The following is a 21618-nucleotide window of genomic DNA, read 5'->3' as shown; positions in this document are numbered from 1 at the left end:
GATATCTCCTAGATGGTAATCTATCGCGAATGATGTCGGATAAGGCCCTTTTGAAACAAGTTACTAACTTGGGGAATTGAATGGGGTTTGTTGGGCTTTAATTTGGTCATGTATCAACAAGTAGAAGCAGTATAATAATTTACACATCACATAAAAACTAATAGTAGAAAATGCAACTTTGATCACCTTCATGCATGAACAAAGGAGTCACCAAAACAAAGAAGAGTAGACACAATTGATAGACAAACCAACCTTTGCAGGGTTACATATCTTGTCCTTGATGAAGCAAATCAAATGTTAGACATGGGTTTTGCACCTCAAAATTATCTCCCAGACTTCGCCTGATAGATAGACTTAGTATTGGAGTGCAACTTGGCCTAAAGAAGTTGAAGGTTTAGCCATAAAAACTAACAGTGGAAAATGCGACTTTGATCACGTTGCTTTAGGAACAAAGGATTCACCAACGAAGAAGAACATACACAAATGATAGACAAACCAAACTTCGTAGGGTTACATATCTTGTCCTTGATGAGGCGAATCGAATGCTGGACATGGGTTTTGCACCTCAAATTAGTAAAATTATTTCCCAGATTTGGCCTGACAGATATACTTCGTATTAAAGTGCAACTTGACCTAAAGAAGTTGAAGGTTTAGCCATATAATTTCTACAGAATCCTTACAAAGTTGTCATTGGCTCACAAGATCTGAAAGCCAATCATTCAATTCTACAAATTGTAGAAGTTGTTTCTGAGAATCACAAATACTAAGGATTGACAGATTTGCTGGAGCAAGTGAATGATGGAGCTTTCTCTATCCATGATGATAAGAGTCAAATTGAACAAGATTGAGTTCTTTCTGAATTTTGATCTCACATAACCCTATCATGATAGCAACAGATGTTGCATCTTGCACATGGATGTGAAGGACAAAAGTTCGTCATCAATTATGATTTTCATGGATCATAGTTCTTGTGTGGTTTGACAAAAGTACAAGCAATGGAGCACAAGAAAGCAAAATGACAACAAAGAACGCTACGACATCGACATCCAGGTCATGTCAGGGATGAGATGAATTCGGAGGGGGGAGTGTTGACCCGTGGGTCAACAGCACGACGTAACTGAACAAAGACTTATTTTTTGAGAGTTATGAATTGCTGCAGATTATGGTTAAAAACATCATTTGTAATAAGTAGCCTGTCTAGTTGCAGAAGCCGAGGTGCAATGGCACTTCCAGATTGTACATACATATCCATTTGACCCCTTGATTTCTATTTTAGGTATAACCTATGGTAGCCTTAGTATATAAGGTACCTAGGTCATTTGTAAAGAGAACTTTTATAATAATCAAAGTTTTAAGCTGCCGTCAACTGTGTGTGAGAGATAGATAGAGATAGAGATAGAGAGAGAGAGAGAGAGAGAGAGAGAGAGAGAGAGAGAGAGAGAGAGAGAGAGAGAGAGAGAGAGAGAGAGAGAGAGAGAGAGAGAGCATGAGCTCGCAACTCCTTGCTTGCTCATCGCATTAAAGATCCGACAACACCATTGTGCTAGGCTCGGTGAGAGCTCATGACAATGTCAAGCATTCCTCGTAGAATGGAGAAAACGGGCTAACACATCTACGAGCCATTTGTGGTCGTAAGTGTATCAAATGATGTCTATTTTCTACGTGCAAGTAGTCATTAGAATCGTGGCGACATAAGCTACACATAGGTACTTATAGACTTCAGTTTTGGGCACTTCCAAAATCCGGCTCTATCTTCATATGCGTTTTCTACAGATGGGTCTAGAGTGAGGGTTTTGAGTGTAGAGTCTTTGGGATAGGTGTATCCTAATGAGGGGATCATGTTCCATAAGTGTTGTACTATTCTGGTAAGGTTTGGTGAGTTTCCTTCTGTTTGTGTGTATGTGGGTTGGGTGGTGTAGTTGAGAGTAATGAGATTCTAGATTGTGGTTTAGTTAGCCTTCCAGAGTGTTGTATGCGTGGGATTGTCTCAGTCTAACAAGCTAAAGAGATTGCCTATGTGCGCCTATCGTGTCATTCGTGTCCTCAATTGACATTATGTTGATCTAGGTTGTGTTGCATACACTTTATAGGTGTTGTGATTTGCTTCGGCAATAGAGTGCACTTGCTCGTGCTCTCATGCCCTATTGTGCTCTCTATCTCTCTTAGATCATGTATCATTCTCTTTTGTATGAACGTGTCATTTTCTAGGTATGTAGATCTATTGATTTTATCATCTATAGCATGTTATTTTGTTTGTTTTCTAGGCACGTTGTGCTCCCATTTGTAGCAATGGTATCAAAGCATTGCTACTCTTTTCGAAGTGAAATTTTAAGAAATTTAGCAAACCATAAGATAAGTTTCTTTTTAACTTTTCATATGATGATATTGCAAAAAACAAAGTGTGATTTTGTAGTGCTTGCCTTGTGTGTTGGGGTCAGCCCAACTTGGGTGGACACACCCGCATGTGAATATTATGTAATTGCCTATAAAGGCTGAGAAAACCTAAATGATAACTCTCTTTTTTGTGTGCTTCATTTGCAGCCTTATCTTCTCACTCTCTCTCTTGTCTATGATGCCTAGCACTTTCCTAACAACTGGTATCAGAGCCAGCCCTGAGGTAAAGTGCGATAGGGCAGGCAACTCAAGGCAACCGAGAGCCAGTTTCTTGCGGATCTGTCCGCACATACAAGACCCGTAGGTAGACACAACGTGGGCGGTAGCGGGCTGCACAGGTGGAGCCGACGGTTGAGTAATAGCAGACTGTGGCTGAGGCTCAAGCACAAGCAGACTAGCCAATTAGCCAATAGTAATGGCGATGTTGATTTAAGCAGCTAAAAAGCTAGGTCTGGGGGTTCATACTGCACAGAAGGCAAGAGCCATTCAAATTAGCACCCAAAGTTACGAAATGATGACAGGCCTCAGAATTGGAGGGGACGAAAGGGTAGAAGCTGTTAAGTATGGATCCTGATTTACCCTTGTAATTTTCTGTGGTAAAAGTGCACATTTGTAAGGCCCCCATTATAAGGAGAAGCCATCATGCGTGAAGGAAAATCACTCACCGGAAACCAAATTTTTCACAGTCAAAAACCAGGGGAAACTTTAGGGGCCTAGACTTTTTTTTCCCTCGCCGGAATATTATGGCCGGACGGCGGCCGGAAAATGGTTGCAAAACAACTGTCGGTTGGCCGGTGGCCGGTAGTCAATGGCCGGCCTATCTCTAGGGGGAGTCCACACAAATCACTATGAACAAGTGCCAACTGTGTATCTCTTATATTGCTTCTATGCTTATGTGGATGCTGTGTTTGCTTACCATACAGACAATGTTCACAAAATTCAAAATCATTAAATGAAAAGCTAGGCAAATAACGAGAACGAGACAAGATTTCCATTCCCTTCTTGGACATATGTCCTAACCGGCTATGCCACAAAAAAACGTTCGGCTGCTGATTACATTTTTAGAGACAGTTGATACATAAATCATGTAAAGTCCTCCAGACTTTACTCCATGTGCTACTGTCATCGAACCCTTGGATATCTTCCACATGTTTTGTCCAAAAGTGGTGACGTAGCCAGCATCATCAAGTAAACCTGTGCTGATCAAGCTCTTTGTAATTGCGGGAACATGTCTCACATTCTTCAGCGTGAAAGAAGAGCCATTCTGAAACTTCAATTGAACATCTCCAACACCTAAGATCTCACATGTCTGCCCATTGCCTAGCCGAACATGATCTTTAGTGGTCACATAAGAGGTAAACCACTCCTTGTTTGGAGACACATGAAGTGATGCCCCTGAGTCTATAATCCAGTCACTTAGTGCATTTCCATCAGATGTTGTAAGAAGAGCTGAGTCCATTGTATTCTTCAAGAAGTAGATGTCTCTTGACACTAAACTGTCATCCTGCGCAACAGTGTTTGTCACATTTATTTCTTGAATCTTCACTGAGGACTTGTTCTTCTCACCATGGTCTTCAGCTTTCGCTTTTCCTTTTTCTGCTTTCCATTCTCTGCAGTCTCTTTTCATGTGACCCTTCTTGCCACAATGGTAGCATTCTATGTCACTCTTGCCTTTAGCACTGTGGGACTTGCTACGAGACTGATTCCTCTTTCCACCTTTGTACTTTTCTTTGGTCCTTCCCCCGACAACTAAGGCTGTTCCTTTGCCTTTGTCCATTGTCTTTCTATTGGTTTCTTCAGTAAGCAGACCTCCTTCTACACCTGCTATGTTCAAACCATCTGGAGGTGCAAAATTACTCAAAGTTGTGCGAAAAGTGTCCCAACTTTCCGGCAATGTGATCAACAAGAACATAGCTCTAACAGGTTCATCAAACTTGACACCTTGAGATGACAACTGACTGTAGATGGTGTTGAATTCATTCAGATGATTGGACATAGGTGTCCCTTCTTTCATCTTCAAGTCAACAAGCTTCTTAAGCCAGTATACCTGTGAAGCTGCACTCTGCTTCTCATAAAGATCACTCAACTTTGTCCATGCTTCATAAGCCGACATCTCATCTGCTACATTGAAGTAAACGCTTTCTGCCAAAGTCAGCATAATGGTAGAAAGTGCCAATTCATCCATTTCGCTCCATTCATCTTTGTCCATATCTTGTGGTTTTATCCCCTTGAGCTTTATAGGTTTTATATGCTTCTTTTGTACCAACACGTGCCAGATCTGCTTCTTCCACAATGGGAAATTGGTTCCATCCAGCTTCTTGATATTGTAAAGAGCAGTGTCCTATGATCCAGCCATAGCTACGCTTCACAGTAGTTTACTTTCCTGGGAAAAATTCGGTAGAGTTTCCCCTGTAAACTGACCTCTGAACCAATATCAACCTGTCAGATGAACTAAGAAAGCTTCAGATTCTGCAAAAATTTCGGCAGAGTATCCTTTGTAAAATGGCTCTGGTGTACTCAGAAAAAGACCAAAAAACAGCTCAAAAAACACAGTCTCTCTGACACTGTAAGGTGCGGGTAAACCTGTCCTGCACCTGTACTGTCTCTCACTGTCCTGTCACTGTCCTGTAAGCTTAGACTGTGAAAATGCCTCAATGGCACTAAAGCAAAGATGCAATCCCAACTGTCTAACTCACAGTCAATACATCCTAGCTGCCTATCTAAGGGTGCTTGAGGGATGCTCCAAGACCTGTATCACCGAAAAGATCTCAACATTCGAGAATCCCCCAGCTCAATAAAACCTCACGCGACCCTCAACAAAGGCTGCAGTGAATCTGACAATACATAGACTTCCCACAAAATCATACATCCACAAATTTCCCACTATATGATGTAACCGCTGCGGCGGTTGTTTGCTGCGTGACTCACAGCCAGCAAACCCTCAACAGACATACATCATCTCTGACAATATATCTCATGTGGAAGTACCTGCAATGTCAGGATGAAATCTGGAATATCAAGTAGGAAACACAAGCTACCTGATGAACTAGTGGATGTCGCCTACAGTTTGTGTGTAGATGCGCCGGGGTCGTATGTGACACGCCTCCAAGAACTGTGAGCTGTCCTTCGATGTGTAGACAACCACAAATCAACACTCTGGGAGTGGCGATATCCTCAGCACCTGCAGTCGTAGGCCGAAACCCCAAATTTGCAGAGTCGGATCTGCACCCGCTGAGACCACGTAGTCGAAAATGGTTTGCACAGAACTTTGTCGAAGCCGAACGGTGGCTGAGATGACCTCAGAATGAAATTCTGAGAACACCAAGCGCTTCGGGCTTGCCCACAAGATTTGGGGCCGTGTGTTTGCCTGTCAAATCTCACTCCAATCTGAGCAGGTGACTCTAGATACCTACAAATGCTGCCCCAAGCCTCGATCTGAGCTCTGATACCAGTTGAAGGAGTACGAGCGGAAGTGTGACGCGAGAGAGAGTGCGAGAAGAAGAGCACGACGATATGGTGAACTCGCTCTACTATAATGTACAGAGCATAGTGAGTTCTTATTAGGTTTTTACAAAAGAATATGTGTTCATACCTAGCGGCCCGCCCACTTACCTGGGCGACCACATTGGGCTTTATACCCCAACACTTCCAAGGCCTTAGGGTTTGATATCTTTTAAATGCTTGCTTCCAAGGCTTTAGGGTTCGATCCCTTTTAGCATTCTTGCGAGGCTTGCTCATTTGCATTTGCGGCCCAAAATTGAGGTCGAGATCCAAGGCTTTCTCATTCAAAGTTGAGGCCAATCCAAGGCTTTCTTCCAAACTTGAGGCCGATCCAAGACTTGCTCATTTGAAGTTGAGGCCAATCCAAGGCTTGCTTCCAAGGCTTTGGAGTTCGATCCCTTTTACCATTCTTGCAAGGATTAATCATTCGAACTTGAGTTTGACGAGGGCTTTAGGGTTTGATGCCTTTTAGCATGCTTGTAAGGCTTGCTCATTCGAACTCGAGGCCGATCCAAGTCTTTCTCATTCAAACTTGAGGCCCTTGATCGTTTAAACTTGAGGCCGATCCAAGGCATGCTTCCAAAGTTTAATTTGAATTGATGGCGAGTTGAAATTCACCTTAATTTGAATTTCAAACATGGCGGACGTCAAATATGACGGCTGGGAGTGGGGATGCCATCAATACAAGTTTAAGAACTTTTCACTAGTTGAGAAAAAGGGCACTTTTTCCACCATTTTTCACACCCTCGAGTAGAAAAATCGGAACAGGTTGTTAATTTTTTGCACAAGAAAAACGTGCCTTTTCCATGCAAAAGTTTGACTATCCACCCTTTTTTGGAACAGTCACGGTGCTCTGACTGTTCCCTGGGTGATAAAATTGATTTTCGCATGAATTTTATTTTTTCTCAGCCGTGGAAAAATCACATCATGAGGTGCGAAAAGCTATTTTGTCACTCGTCGAGTGTAAACTCTCATTTTTCACAGCGATGGGAAAAGTTCTAAAACTTGTAGTCTATATTGTGCAGTCGAGCTGTGCTAAGCTCTTTCCATAGAAGCCTGTCGTGCTGTGTGTGATGCCAAAGGTAGGATGGATGATGCAATCATGAGGCCTTTAAGAAGCACAAAAGCGCCAAAATGTTCGATGATTTGATCACGTGCTTCACTGTTGTCTATTGATGCCTTGGAAGGCTGGCCACCAACAATAAATTCTAGCCTTGGTGCAGGTCGAGAGAAAAACCGAGTTGCATATCACCTTAAGTCTTTCTACCATGGCTCTGATCATCAATGGATGTAGGTATAAGCACCCACATATATCTCTCTCTCTCTCTCTGCATTTGTCTCAGTAGAGGAACTAGCCCTAGTGATGGTGGAAGGGGAGCAAGTAGATCGGACTTATAAAAGGATCTCTCTCTCTCTCTCTCTCTCTCTCTCTCTCTCTCCTTTCTTCCTTTGGTTTATGGCCTCCCCCCCTCAAACACACATGATTTCATTGACACATACAATTTAGTGTGGAATCTTATCGTGTTATGATACTGAAGAGTGCTTGATCTTGCATGTCGATGATAACTACTTATGCAAGAACGTGATGCAACAAGATGAGTGCCATGGTAGTTGATGTCAACTTGCTCTAATTATACTTTTCCGAGAAGGAACGAAGCTAACCCTCGTGCACATAGCTGGGGACACTCAAAACCCGCGGTTGATGAAGATAGTGCTGAAGCAGATAAAGGTCGACTAGATTATTTCCCTCGTAATCGCCAAAATGAAGAGACATGATCCACAAGAAAGTCCGTTGCTCGTAGGAACTCATTAGGGTAACGCGAGGGACAAGGGTTTGAAATTTGGACAGAAGAAAGGCTTCGTAGAGCCGTGGCTATGGAATTTATTGCGTGCTTTTTTGCAGGGTTATTCCTCTCTCTCTCTCTCTCTCTCTCTCTCTCTCTCTCTCTCTCTCTCTCTCCCCCCCCCCCCCCCCAACTCACTAAAGCTATGCATTGATCCATCATTCAATACACCCTTACAAGGCTTGAAACAATTAGGTTATCCTCTCTCTCTCTCTCTCTCTCTCTCTCTCTCTCCCACCTTGTATCAATTATTATATTAGTGCTCCTCCTAGTTAAAGGTCTTGAATTTGGTGATGAATCCGGTAAAGTTGGTGACAAAGCCAGTAAATTTGATAAGGGGTAGTTGTAGCATCTCCTACAAAAATAGTAGAAGTTACCACATGCTGTACTGAGCTATCACTTCACAAAAGCCTGTCAAGATCTCTCTCTCTCTCTCTCTCTCTCTCTCTCTCTCTCTCTCTCTCACACACACACACACACACACACACACACCTATTTCATAATTTCCTCTTTGTATCTACCAAGGATAGAGGCTCAAACTTAAGTTTGAGCCTCCACACTCTCTCTCTCTCTCTCTCTCTCTCTCTCATCTATTTCATATTTCCCTTTGATTTGAGTCTACCAAAGATAGAGGATCGAACTCAAGTTTGAGCCTCCACATATTTCTTCTACCTAGTAAGGGTTTACCCTCTTCAAGTTTTATACCTAGTAGGGTAGAGGCGCAGACTTAAGTTCAAGCATGCACAACGTTTTATACATGCCATGATAGAGGCTTGGTTCTTAAAAAAGTTCTTTTCATATCTAAATTTCCATGGTAGGGATCTTGTTTTCTATGTAAAAATCCATTTATTCAGGTCTAATTGGAATCAAATATATGCTTTTGTCCACCAAAAGGCCATTAATTTAACAAATTTTCAACTTTGTATTCGAAAAACTTATTTAAAGAGGAGTCTTTTTTATAGGTAACAAACATCAAGCTCCTTACACAAGACCTCCTAGTGCCCTAAACTTAACTCATTGACAAGCATCAAGCTCCTTCTATCTGACCTCCAAGCGCCCTAAAGTTCTTATCATGTTATGACACTCTCTCTCACTCTCTCTCTCTCTCTCTCACACACACACACACACATCTATTTCATATTTCCCTCTAATTTGTGTCTACCGAGGGTAGAGGCTCGAACTCAATTTTTGAGCCTTTTACACGTTCTTCTACCTAGTAGGGATTTACCCTCTTCTAGTTTTGTACGAGTTTTGTACCTAGTAGGTAGAGGCTTAGACTTAGACTTAAGTTTGAGCCGTGTGTAGACTCAAACTTAAGTTTGAGCTTGCACACCTTTTTGCACATTCCATGATAGAGGCTTGGTTCTTTAAAAAGTGCTTGTCATATCTAAATTTTCCATGCTAGGGATCTTGGTTTCTATGTTGAAATTCATTTTTTCATGTCTAATTAGAATCAAACATATGCTTTTTTCCACCAAAAGGCCACTAATTCTAACATTTTTTCAGCTTTGTATCCGGAAAACTTATTTAAAGAGGAGTCTTTTTTTAAGGTAACAAACATCAAACTCCTTCCAAAAGACCTCTTAGTGCCCTAAATTGAACTCATTAACAAGCATCAAGCTCCTTCTATTTGACCTCCAATCCAAGCGCCCTAAAGTCCTTATTATATTATGCCTAGAGCATAGTACATTACATTGTCTAGAGAATTTTATTGAGTTTTGGGCCCACTCAAATAGGTAAGGTATTTCAAAATGTAGGTGCTATCTAAACAAACAAAGGAATTAGATTTAGTGTGCCCACAAATAGATGATAGTTGAGACTATACAAAAATACGGAGTTTTTGAGAAATTTATGAAAAGTGGGACCTGAATAATTCCCAAAATTCCTAAATATGTCTTATGCGTGCCACTGTAGTTCACATATACAAAATGTAACTTTCTCGAGAGGTTCCCTTTGCATGCGATCCGGATGCACTTGGGTTTAGTTGTTTGACGGACGGAGTAGGGAATGGGCTCTGAGAGGCCCATTCCATACGTCACGTGATCGAGGGGAGTCGAGAGCGTGCTGTGGAATGGGCTTCCTGACCATCACACGTTGCTGCCCTTCTGACACGTCAATAGCCAAAATTACAACACCTTGTAATTGATGGCATGTCAGCAGCGGGAAATTCCAAGCGGTGGAAGACTTGTTGCAGACGATGGTTGAAGCGGAATTAGTGCCCCAGCAACCGTGATGGCAATGTATCATGTTGTTGCTATTGATGTTGTTGCCAACATTGTCATCCCCTTCCGCTTGGTGACATAGTCATTGCTGCTGTTATTGTTGTCGGTAAGTTGGACCTGTTGTTGCTACTACTTTGCGAGCCTATGCTAGATGGAACTATGATGGAATTGAGGGCCTCTTTTCCCTATTGATACTTTCCTCTTATGCCTCTAGGTGCCAGTGCACCATGTTGTTGAAGGAGTGTGATTATGTCATCATGCTTTTGTCGTTGCTTATCTATGGCTATTGTGATGTGCTAGTGATGAGGGCCCATCAATTGGTATCACTGTGAGAGTGAGGGCCACTTCAACTGAGATTTGCCCATAAGAAAAGATCAAGATCTTAAAGGTCTATTGGGCTGGTTCTTGTAGTACTAAAATTTCTAGTGGCTAATTTCTACCTTCAATGCTTCCTCATCTACTTTTCTTATTTATGTACACATCATTATCAAGCTATACGTTCATTGCAACCATATGCCATGCTGTCACTAGACAAAACCTGTACTCAAAATTCATAGCTCTTCTCCTTGAAGCTATTGCTTCTCCTCATCCTTCTTCCTCGTCTTTTAAGCTTTCATGACTAGTAGCTACCAACTAAGCCTATCTCTATGTTCTGCTTTTGCTAAGACAAAGATCAAAAAACAACTAGAAATTTGACACCACAATGTTGAGGAAGGTGCTATGGTGGGTGCAGCCTATGAGGCATCATAGACAAGAGAGAGAGTGACAAGATAAGGCTGTAAATGAAGCACACAAAAAAGAGAGTTATCATTTAGGTTTTCGCAGCCTTTATAGGAAATTACATAATATTCACATGTGGGTGTGTCTACCCAAGTTGGGATGACCCCAACAATCACCCCCTTCAGTCAAACTGGGCATAATCTTTGTCTCGACGCCCCCTAGAATTCGACTCACACTCTCATGACACACAGAGTTTTAGGTTTACTCTCAACCACTAGTTTTTGATATACTCTTAAACCGTGAGGTTTAGGTTTTCTCACAACCAAGTGCTACTACCGAGCTACCATCATGCGGGGTTTTTGGTTTACGCCCAAATCCTAGAGTTTTTGGTATACTCTAGTTAAGCTCGGATTTAGGTTTACCCGTTAACCTCATGAGAGTGGGATTTACAAGGAATGAGGCTTCACATTAGGGAAGGTCTTACCTCCGCTCTCTTATTCTCTTAGCCGGGGCAGTGTCTAGTCCCTCACAATCATAACACATGAATGATCAATCGCTAATAGGTGGATACAAATGGGGTTCAAGAGCTCATGAGAACATGATAAAATTATTACATTATCGTCACCAATGTCTACATAAGCAATCGTAAAGATGAATGTGGGGTTTCATGCTCAATTCACTTGGCATATTGCTTCATAGTTTATTATTGTTGTGTGAGTAGCCCCTTAAAGATATGCTTAATTTTTTTAAAACAAACTCAATACTTATGATAATGAATAACAAAGTAAAGATAGATGCTCGTTTATTTTGAGAAAGAGTCAGACTAAAAATCATAAGGAAGGATGTGCATGGGGATGATGCCGAATTTCTAGTAGCTGCCCCACCTCATGTGCCTTGTATCAGGCATGGCGTCAGCCTTGCGCCAGAGGGTCAACACGTATCTCCTTCATCTTCTGTTGCAACCTCTGCGTACACACTGCTCGTGGGCTTCTTCAATGGATTCCCTTGTATGTGCGATGTGGCTTCTGTTAGGAAATAAGATGTAGCTAAATAGATAATTGAGTAGATTACTTAATGGAGAGAGACAGATTTACATACACGAGATTATAGAGTAGAGAGAGAGAGAGAGAAAGAGATAGAGAGAGAGTACACACGATATATGTGGTTCACCCAATGTGGGCTATGTCCACAAGAAAGCAGCCACTCAATGGCTTTAGTACTTCAAAACAAGAAGTAGTTTACAAAGGGATTATACCCTTAATGGAGCTCCCGCCTTGCTTCACTCTCACCACCTCACACTCACCTTGTTGCATCAACTTCACACTATGAAATGTGTGTAGAAATGGCCTCCTTTTATAGGCCAAAAGGGCTTCCCTCTCTCATGAGAGGCAGCCATGTGTAGCCGCCCTTGTGTAGATAAGTCCAAATCGGACCCTCCAATCCGCCCATGTGTGGCCACCCTTGAGAAGACAAGTCCGCTTTTGAATTCGGCCACCGGCCATTGAATTCGGCCAACAGCCACCGACCATTGACTTTTGACCACCGCCCTAGAGCTTCTTACTTTATGACATTTATAGATGATTACTCGAGGAAAGTATGGGTTTACTTTCTCAAGCACAAGGATGAAGCGTTTAGTGTTTTCGAAACGTTTGTGACACTTGTGGAGAATTAGAGTGGCAAGAAGCTTAAATGCTTACGCACTGACAATGGTGGAGAGTATGTTTCAAAGGCCTTTCAGGACTTTTGTGAGTCAAAAGGTATAAAACGTGAACTTATTGCTCCTTACAATCCTCCTCAAAATGGTGTTGCTGAGAGGATGAATAGGACCATACAAGAGAAGGTCATAATTATGTTGTCTAATGCACAATTGCCAAATGGGTTTTGGGATGAAGCTGTATCAACAGCTGTTCATCTTATAAATAGATCTCCTAGCAAGGTTTTGCAGAAGGATTCAGTGCCAGAGATGGTATGGTCAGGCAAAATGCCCTCATACAAGCATCTCAAAGTCTTTGGTTGTGAGGCATATACTCACATTCCAAAGGAATTTAGGAACAAACTTGAGCCAAAGAGTAGAAAGTGCATCTTTCTAGGCTATGGTAATTCTGGTGAGATGGGGTACAGACTTTGGGATCCCGAATCCAGAAAGGTTATCCGCAGCAATGATGTTCACTTTAATGAATCCAAATATCATTCTAAACCAGAGAGGGTTGAGGAGATTAGAAGAGTTGTCTTCCAAAGATGGACCTACACGTGCAAGACAAAATGTTAGGTCTCAAGAGGAGCAAGGACAGGATAGATTGGAACCACAGGTTGTGGCTGAGCCTGAGCCACCTATTTTCTATAGATCTGGATGTATCACGCGACCTCCTGATCGGTTTGTTCCATCTATGAACTATGTCATATTGACTGATTGCAATGAGCCTTCATGTTACAAGGAAGCATTGCAAATGAAGGACTCCGGTAATTGGCAATTGGCCATGCAATCAGAGATGACAGCTCTGCATAAAAACCAGACATGGAAGCTAGTTAAATTACCACAGGGCAAAAAGGATCTACCTTGTAAATGGGTTTACAGGTATAAGATCACCGCTCATGATAGTCAGCCAAAGTACAAAGCAAGGCTTGTTTCCAAGGGCTTTAAGCAAGAACAAGGAATTGACTTTGATGAAGTCTTCTCTCCGGTGGTCAAGATGACTACATTGAGATGCTTTCTTGCATTGGTTGCCATATTAGATTTGGTGTTGCACCAAATGGATGTCAAGACATCATTCTTGCATGGTGATTTAGATGTGGAAATTTACATGCAGAAGCCAGAAGGGTTTGTTGACAAAGGAAAGGAAGATTTGGTATGCCAGTTGTTAAAGAGTCTTTATGGCTTAAAACAATCACCGAGGGCATGGTACCATAAATTCCACAAGTTTATGCTTTCTCAAGGCTACAAACGTAGTGAGTTCGATCACTGTCTATATACAAAGAAGGCTAAGGATGGTAGTTGGCTGATCCTTATTTTGCATGTGGATGACATGTTGATTGCTGGCAAGCACTTGGAAGAAATTTAAGCTTTGAAGTCAAAGATGGCAAAATCGTTTGACATGAAAGACATGGGTGAGGCAAGTCATATACTTGGTATGCGCATTGAGAGAGACAGATCAAAGAAGTTGATTTGGTTATCTCAAACAGAGTATATTGACAAGGTTTTGCAACGTTTCAATATGGAGAAGGGAAAGGCATTGAGTGTTCCATTGCCACCATATGTAAAACTTAGCAAACAAGATTGTCATGTGTCTGAGGAAGAACAAGTCGAAATGGATAAGATTCCATATGCGTCTGCAGTGGGTAGTTTGATGTATGCAATGATTGCTACTCGCCCAAACATTGCATTTGCAGTGGGAGTAGTAAGTCGATACATGTTAAACCCAGGCAAGAAACATTGGGAGGCAGTGAAAGGAATATTGAGATACCTGAAAGCTACAAAGAGTATGCGTATATGCTATGGGAGTCAGGAGCTAAGTGTAAAAGGTTTTACAGACTCAGATTATGCAGGTGACTTAGACGTCTACGTCATGGTATGTCTTTACATTGGCTGGTGGAGCAGTATCATGGCGTTCTAGATTACAAGATTGTGTTACTCAGTCTACTATAGAGGCTGAATATGTTGCAGCATCAGAGGCATGCAAAGAATCAATTTGGCTTAATCGACTAGTAACAGATTTGGGAATCAAAGAAGAGATGCATGTGTTATATTGTGATAGTCAGAGTGCTATACAATTGGCTCGCAATCCAGTTTATCACTCAAAGACAAAGCATGTGGATGTGAAGTATCAGTTCATCAGGGAAATGCTCGAGGATAAGAAAATTCAGCTTGTCAAAGTTCACACCACATAAAATCCTACTGATCTACTTACAAAAGGACTTCCCTCAGAGAGCTTTGCGCATTTTCGCAAGCAGTTAGGTGTAGGGTAGTACATCACTTCTCTACATCTCTTTTATGTTAGCTTGTATAGTAGATTCTCTCACACTTAAAGTACCACATTGGACTTTAAGTGGGAGGTTGTTGGGGTATAAAGCCCAATGTGGTCGCCCAGGTAAGTGGCGGGCCGCTAGGTATGTACACATATTCCTAATAAGAACTCATTATGCTCTGTACATTACAGTAGAGAGAGTTCACCATATCGTCGTGCTCTTCTTCTCGCACTCTCTCTCGCGTCACACTTCGGCTCGTACTCCTTCAGGAAGAAAGCTTTGGATCGGCCTCAAGTTCAAATGAACAAGCCTTGCAAGCATGCTAAAAGGGATCAACACCAAGTTCTAATGAGCAACCTCTTGAAGCATGCTTTGGAATTTGGACTCCAAGAGTATCCTGTGGCTGTTGGTAGAATTTGGGAGCATGCTCTAGCCTTAGAAGCATGCATTGGCATTTAGACTTTGGGAGTATCATGTGGCCTTAAGTAGAATCTGGGAGCATGCTTCGGCCTTTGGACTCTCCACTCCAGAGTGCTCATACAATGGCCCCCAAAGTCTCAATAGTTACTTGTCACAACAATTTGGTCCTAAATAACATGAGGATTGAACTTTCTGTCATCTATGAACTATTACATGTTTATGGTGTGTAGAAGATAATCCCCAAGACTGTGTATTCATTAGGAAGAGAATGGGGTCTATGTGGGCCTCTTTATTTGGCACTTTAAGGAAGTCAAACCTTTAGTTCTAAAAAAGTAATCAAAGGATAGCTTTTGAATTCAAATAGGCAAAACGGCTAGTTTATTTGAATTCAAATTTCCCCCCAAAATGGAATTAAAATCTAGTGGGTAAAACCATATCATGTAGCATATCTATGGAAAGTGCTCGACGCATAGATTGTAGATCTATGATGTCCGCTCAAATCGGAGATCATATGTGAGAGTTATGCAAGGACAAAAATCGTAAGATTGTCCACCTCCTTTTTGGGGGGAAAAGTGCATCCTTTGACCACTCTTACACACCCACCATTCTTGCACACATGGCATACACATATTTGTCAAAATCTTAATCACCTCCATAAGCTCATGGAAAATAAAGAGGACCTCCTACACACCATCCTCTTCCTAATGTGTAACACCATCGTAGAACAAGGATAGCCACATGGTTGAATACCATGTATTTTTTATAAGGCTTGACCTAGATCAGTTTGGGCTTGAATTTCTTGTAGGGTTTGACAGGCAATAAGCTCAAGGTGGCTTGAAGGTGAAGGCAGCCATAGCTCAGAAAGTTAGAGAGAGAAGAATACACACTTTTGAAAAGTGGACTCAACACACAAAAAAGGCTAGTAATACTTTTAGCATAGTGCATGTACAACATAGGCTTGGGCTTTATTTATGCATAAAGCTGGAGTGGATATCTGGTTGACAACTCTCCATGTAGCCCTTCTTAGAAGCTTACAACTCATAGGCTAAATGGAAATAGAAAAAGGTATGCACATGTAGAGGTGTTTCCCATAGTAGCTGAAGAAGGACATGCCTATCTCAACAATCATCCCCTTAGGCATGGACTATACTGAAGAAAGTTGGGTCGAGACTCAATGCCACATAGGCTCAATGCCACACAAGCAAGCCGTCACACAAACTATGGCAGTCACACACACTATGTAATGGAATTTGCCTATTCAATTTGAGAGTAGCGGAATTTAATGAGAGTACTTTCAAGAAATGATTTTGTGAGCATAGCGGGTAGACATAATTGAAGATAGCAACATAATTATACCAATTAGTTAACTTGGCATAGCCCCCCTCCAATAGGCATTTGTATTATGATTTCTCCCATAAAGAGAGACTTGTTACAATACATTCTTTGTGTTCCTTGTGACCTAGGTGAAGCAATGAAGATGGAAAGCTTCATGCATCACCATCATAACATAACCTAAACTTGAAGAAAGCTTTAACTATACCAAGCCTCAGTCCCAAGACCTCAAACACCTTCGAAGGTGGAGAGAGCTAGCAGGGAATGAGGGTAGGGAAGAGGAAGAAGAAACATTTCGTAGGAGAAAGAATTAGTTCCTCACTTATCATACTCTTGTTGCTAGCATACATAATAGCATAGTAATGAAGAAGAAGGAGATGGCAAGCTTAAGCATTGAAGCATGGCTCTTGGTTAGATTTGCACTCCATAGCCAAGAGTGTTGGTGTAGGCTCTCAACCTCTACTTGCTCGGAGAAGGAGAGGGAGCTCTTGCACTTTGCATAGTACACAATGAGAGTGTTTGTGAGTGTGTGTGGGTGAGTATACCCCCTAAGCACCCCCCTAGCTTGCTTGGGTCGACCCCCCCTTGTAGCTCATGCTTGAAGCTCATTGGACCCCTCCAGGCCTAGCCAATCACAAGCAGGAGCCATTACAAGCAACATGGGTAGCCTTGGGACAAGTGTCCCCCTTTCCCCTTTGAGAGAGAGGACTTGATAAATGCAAAAACAATTAGATAATTCAAGTAATTTATCATTGGACCCCTTTGAAGCCTAGCCAATAGGCTTCAAGCAACACATGAAGGTAACATGGGTAGGGACCTGACATGTGTCCTTGCTGCCTCTTCAAGCTGGGGCTTCCCTTGTGAGTGTGAGTGTGAGTGTGTGTTCTCTCTCTAATCCCTAGGAAAAGGGCTCTCCCCCCCTCTTGTAGGGATGCTTTTGACTTTAGGAGCTCAAGCACCTTAGTCATCAAGCATGACAAAGCACTTGGACTAGGGGGTATTCCCACAAGCATCTCAGGCAAGCATGTCAAGGCACCTCAAGCACCTTAATCAAGCGGCAAGTCAAGCACCTCAAGCATGGAGTAATTCAAGCACCTCAAGCACGACAAACACCTCAAGCACGACAAGCACCTCAAGCAGGTCAAGCACCTCGAGCTTGGGCCGGGTTCCCACCTCAAGCTCAGCCCTAGCTTACCTAAGGTCAAAGGACTTTTACACACATTATTGGAGGTCTTCAATGAAGCTAACCCTAAGGTCTTATGCTCCATTGGTTAGCCTTGCTCTTGATAGACCATCTCCCATTTGGGCCCCTTTACTATTGGCCCCGTGTTGAGATAGATCTATAAGCACATATCTATATCTTAACACTTGTTCCCATTTATTCTCCCACATTAAGTGATCAATTTAATATGAGAAAATCATTTGGGTTGGTTAGATATTAGATTTTATGACACACTAAATCATGGTCTCAAACAGACATGGTGTCACACAGACTCAAGGATTCCTCCCCTTAAACATGGAAGGTGAAGGATAACCATATATATAATTGTTAGTGTCTACTCTTAGTAGCACCTCCCCTTGCTCCTAGTCGTCTTCATCATCTGATATGGTTTACTACTGCCACTTGTGCATATTTTGTCAATGATAGCTTCACCTTTGGTTGTCTTCTTGACAAAGTTATTTGGCATACATAACAGCGTGCAAATGATGTCAGCACAAAGGTTTCTTTTGAGGAAGGTCTTACCTTCACTTATAACTGGGGTAGTGTCTAGTCCTCTCACATCTCTTGTAGATAGTTTCGGTAGACATAATGAAAGGCAAGGCTTTGCTATCATGCCTTGAATGCAAGAGAAAATAAAATGCAAGAAGTATGCAATGCTTTTGTACAGATGCAAAATAAACTTGTGCAATGATTTTGAAATGATTGAGAGTTAAGAGAATGCGCAAAGTTGGAGGTTTTGAAAAACTTTGAAGCTTGATTGTGTGCCTTGAGTTGAAGCTTTTAGCCGCACATGCTTTGAGAATTAGACTTTGAAATTTTTGAATGCCCGATGCAAGGCTGTGCAATTTGTAGGAGGGTCTGAGAGCGACTTGCCATCAACTTTGCGGGCTGAACACGGGGTCGACTATGTTGGCTACAAGGGTGGGGGATATCAGTTGTATTGCTGAGGTAGGTGAGATCAGACAAGCTGTGAGTGGGTACAAGGGCTTATTTATCATAGAAGGATAAAAAAATGAAAAGCTTGCAAAATCTGTCGATTGTCAAAATGAGCAGAAGCCGTCCAAGGGGCAATGAAAGTAGCTTGGAGCTACTTCATGTCGTGATTGCATCTGCAAGGTGCGACTGGAGGTTACTGTTGTTGATCAACCGCGGCTTGTGTGTGTGTGTGTGAAGATAACACTGAGCTTGTGTGTGTAGCTGTCACCGAGGTGCTGCATTTTATGAACCCGGTGGAGCCCGTGTTGGTGGAAGTTCAAGAACACACCAAGAGGCTTCACATGATGATGCTGTAGGTATAGATGAGCCGAGGGATGCTTATATGCAGGCAGAGTCTAGCACGAAAAAAATGGAAGGGATTGCAGGCCGCCAATTGGTGTTTGTTGAAGCTTGTGGGCAAGCGAGGCTAGGAGGCCTCACAGATGGACGGATGTCAGGTTTTGTGGATGGCCAAGCTGATAATGTGATGGCGGGATTCCACAACCGCGTGTGGGGTTTGTGCCATCAATACTGCAGGTGCGTGAGCAAGCTTCAAGACTGCCAAGAGACTCGAAAAGCGGGTGGGTTTCCCTACTTTTGGGCATGCGAGCAAACCAAGCCAATACCTTTTGCCTCCACGTGCTAGACACGATGGTGACCCTTTTTACCAATAAAAGTATGTGTACTTAATGCGCTCTCTCTCTCTCTCTCTCTCTCTCTCTCTCTCACACACACACACACACACACACACACAATTGAGCTAATCGAGCTGTTGCAGTTCTACACTAATTCCAAAGAGAAAAATAACAAACTTTGCAAATCAATTAATGATGCTAGGCTCCTCCAAATGCAAAGACTAAGAGCTCAATGAAAAGCTCTTGTTGAGCTTTGCTTCCACACACGACTAACACTTCAAATAGACACTCGCACAGAGTAATCAAAGGAAAAAATATATGAAAAATCGAAGCCGAGAACGGTGCTAATGCAAAACACTAATTGAGAAATTGCACACACAATCAATGAAAAATGCGAGTTCCGTTCCCCTCACCTAATCACCAAAGAGTAGTGGAGCATGCTCTTTCTCAAGTGGCGATTAGGGATTGGGTTTACTTAGCTAATACAAATAAAAATTAGGGAATTCTAATTACACAAATGCACAATGAGAAACCTAACTAGCATAACCTGGTGCTCTGATACCAGTTGTGGGGTTTGATAGGCAATAAGCTCAAGGTGGCTTGAAGGTGAAGGCAACCATAGCTGACACAGTTGAGAGAGAAGAATACACACTTTTGAAAAGTGGACTCAATACACAAAAAAATCTAGTAATACTTTTAGCATAGGGTATGTACAACATAGGCTTTAGATGAAAAATTAGGTGACCAAATGAGTTGAAATTTTGCAAGCAAGCTTAACACATCATTTTCCAACCCCTTGTGTGGTCAAAAGTGCAATTGGACTATCAGATCTGGCCTTGAGACATCATATGTGTATAATGACTATGTTCTCATAATTGGCCCAAACTTGGTCTATAAGCTTGTTTTGTAGTGCTTAACACCCTGGTAAGCTCATATTTCAATTTTGGTCCCTAAAAGTGCCCTTTAGACATCATACGTGTATGATGTCTAATTGGTCAGTGTTGGGGTGCTTTAGCTATGGAGGCATGGTGGTGCAGGTGGAGATGCAGCAGAAGGCGAGAGAGAGAGAGAGAGAGAGAGAGAGAGAGAGAGAGAGGTCGACACATCTTAAATAAACAACGCTACTACTACGTTTTTATTAAAGGAAGCCTTTTACATAGTCTTTGAAAGGTGATGTCTACCTCACCTTTTCCACATGCAAACTCAGCTAATCTAATGGTCTATAGCTGTATGATTTGAGTTTTGTTCTCACGGGCTAACCGACAAGGGCTTGAACCCAACAATCCCCCCCTCAAGCCCGAACTGGACAAGCAACTCATGATACCTCGAGTTTTTGGTGTTCTTGTCAACCGTGAGTTTTAGGTTTTCTCACAACCAAAGGATTTCTGGTGTATCCATAACCTGGTGCTAGATCAATAACCCCCCCTTGAACAGAAAGAGTGTAGGTCAAAAAAAAGTTAGCTACCAAAAATGGAGTTTTTGGTTCACTGCCAAACCTTGGGTTTATGGTGTACCCAGTAACCTCATGAGAGTGCAACAAAAATGGGCTGAGAACTGATAAAAATTGGGAGGTCTTACCACTTATCTTTGTGGCAGTGTCTATAACCCGTACAATTTATTTTGACTAAACAACATGAAAAGAGTTGATCTAATAAATTTCCTCATCAACAGAATATATTGGAGATTCAGTGTCTTCCTCAACCACATGAATTTGAGTTTTACCCTTTTGAAAGCACTTATTTGAAGGATGATTTGTTTTACCACAGTGAACACAAGGATTCTTCTTGAAACAATCTTTCGTCTGATGATTGTTGCGCCCACAAATGGCACAAGATCTGGTTCCATTGAATGGTCGAGATGAAGCTGCTGTAGTAGCACATTTAGTGACTACATATGCACTGGAAGTATCACAAGAACTGGTGGGGGATACGGCATTCGAGACTGTATATGCACTGGGAATGATAGTAGAATTGGTACTAGGTACCCTGCGTTCTTCTTCCTGCAATGAATTGATGATACCATCCAAGGAGGGCGGCGGATCTTTCTCTTTTAAAACAGTAACAATCTGATGAAATTTGTCAGTCAAACATTTTAACAAAATGGCTATGAGATCTTCTTTTGGTACTGAAGCTTCGACATAAACAAGTTGAGTTCTAATACTCTTCAGTCTATTGGCTAAAGCTGCAATGTTTTCATCTTCACGCATGCGGATGGAATATAATTCCATTTTTAAACTCATTTTTGAATACTTAGCTTTGGCACCGAAAAGCTTCTCTAACTCTATCCAGGCAGCACTTGAAGAATCAACATTGTCCAAATAATGAATAAAATCGTCTTCTAAGGAGGTTAGGATGATACCAAAAGCTTGTTCGTCTTTCCTTTGTAGATCA

Source organism: Adiantum capillus-veneris, chromosome 17, assembly GCF_014529385.1.
Source record: "Adiantum capillus-veneris isolate H3 chromosome 17, ASM1452938v2, whole genome shotgun sequence".
NCBI lineage: Eukaryota > Viridiplantae > Streptophyta > Polypodiopsida > Polypodiales > Pteridaceae > Adiantum > Adiantum capillus-veneris.
The sequence above is the reverse complement of the archived record's forward strand: the minus strand, read 5'-3'. Positions refer to the sequence as shown.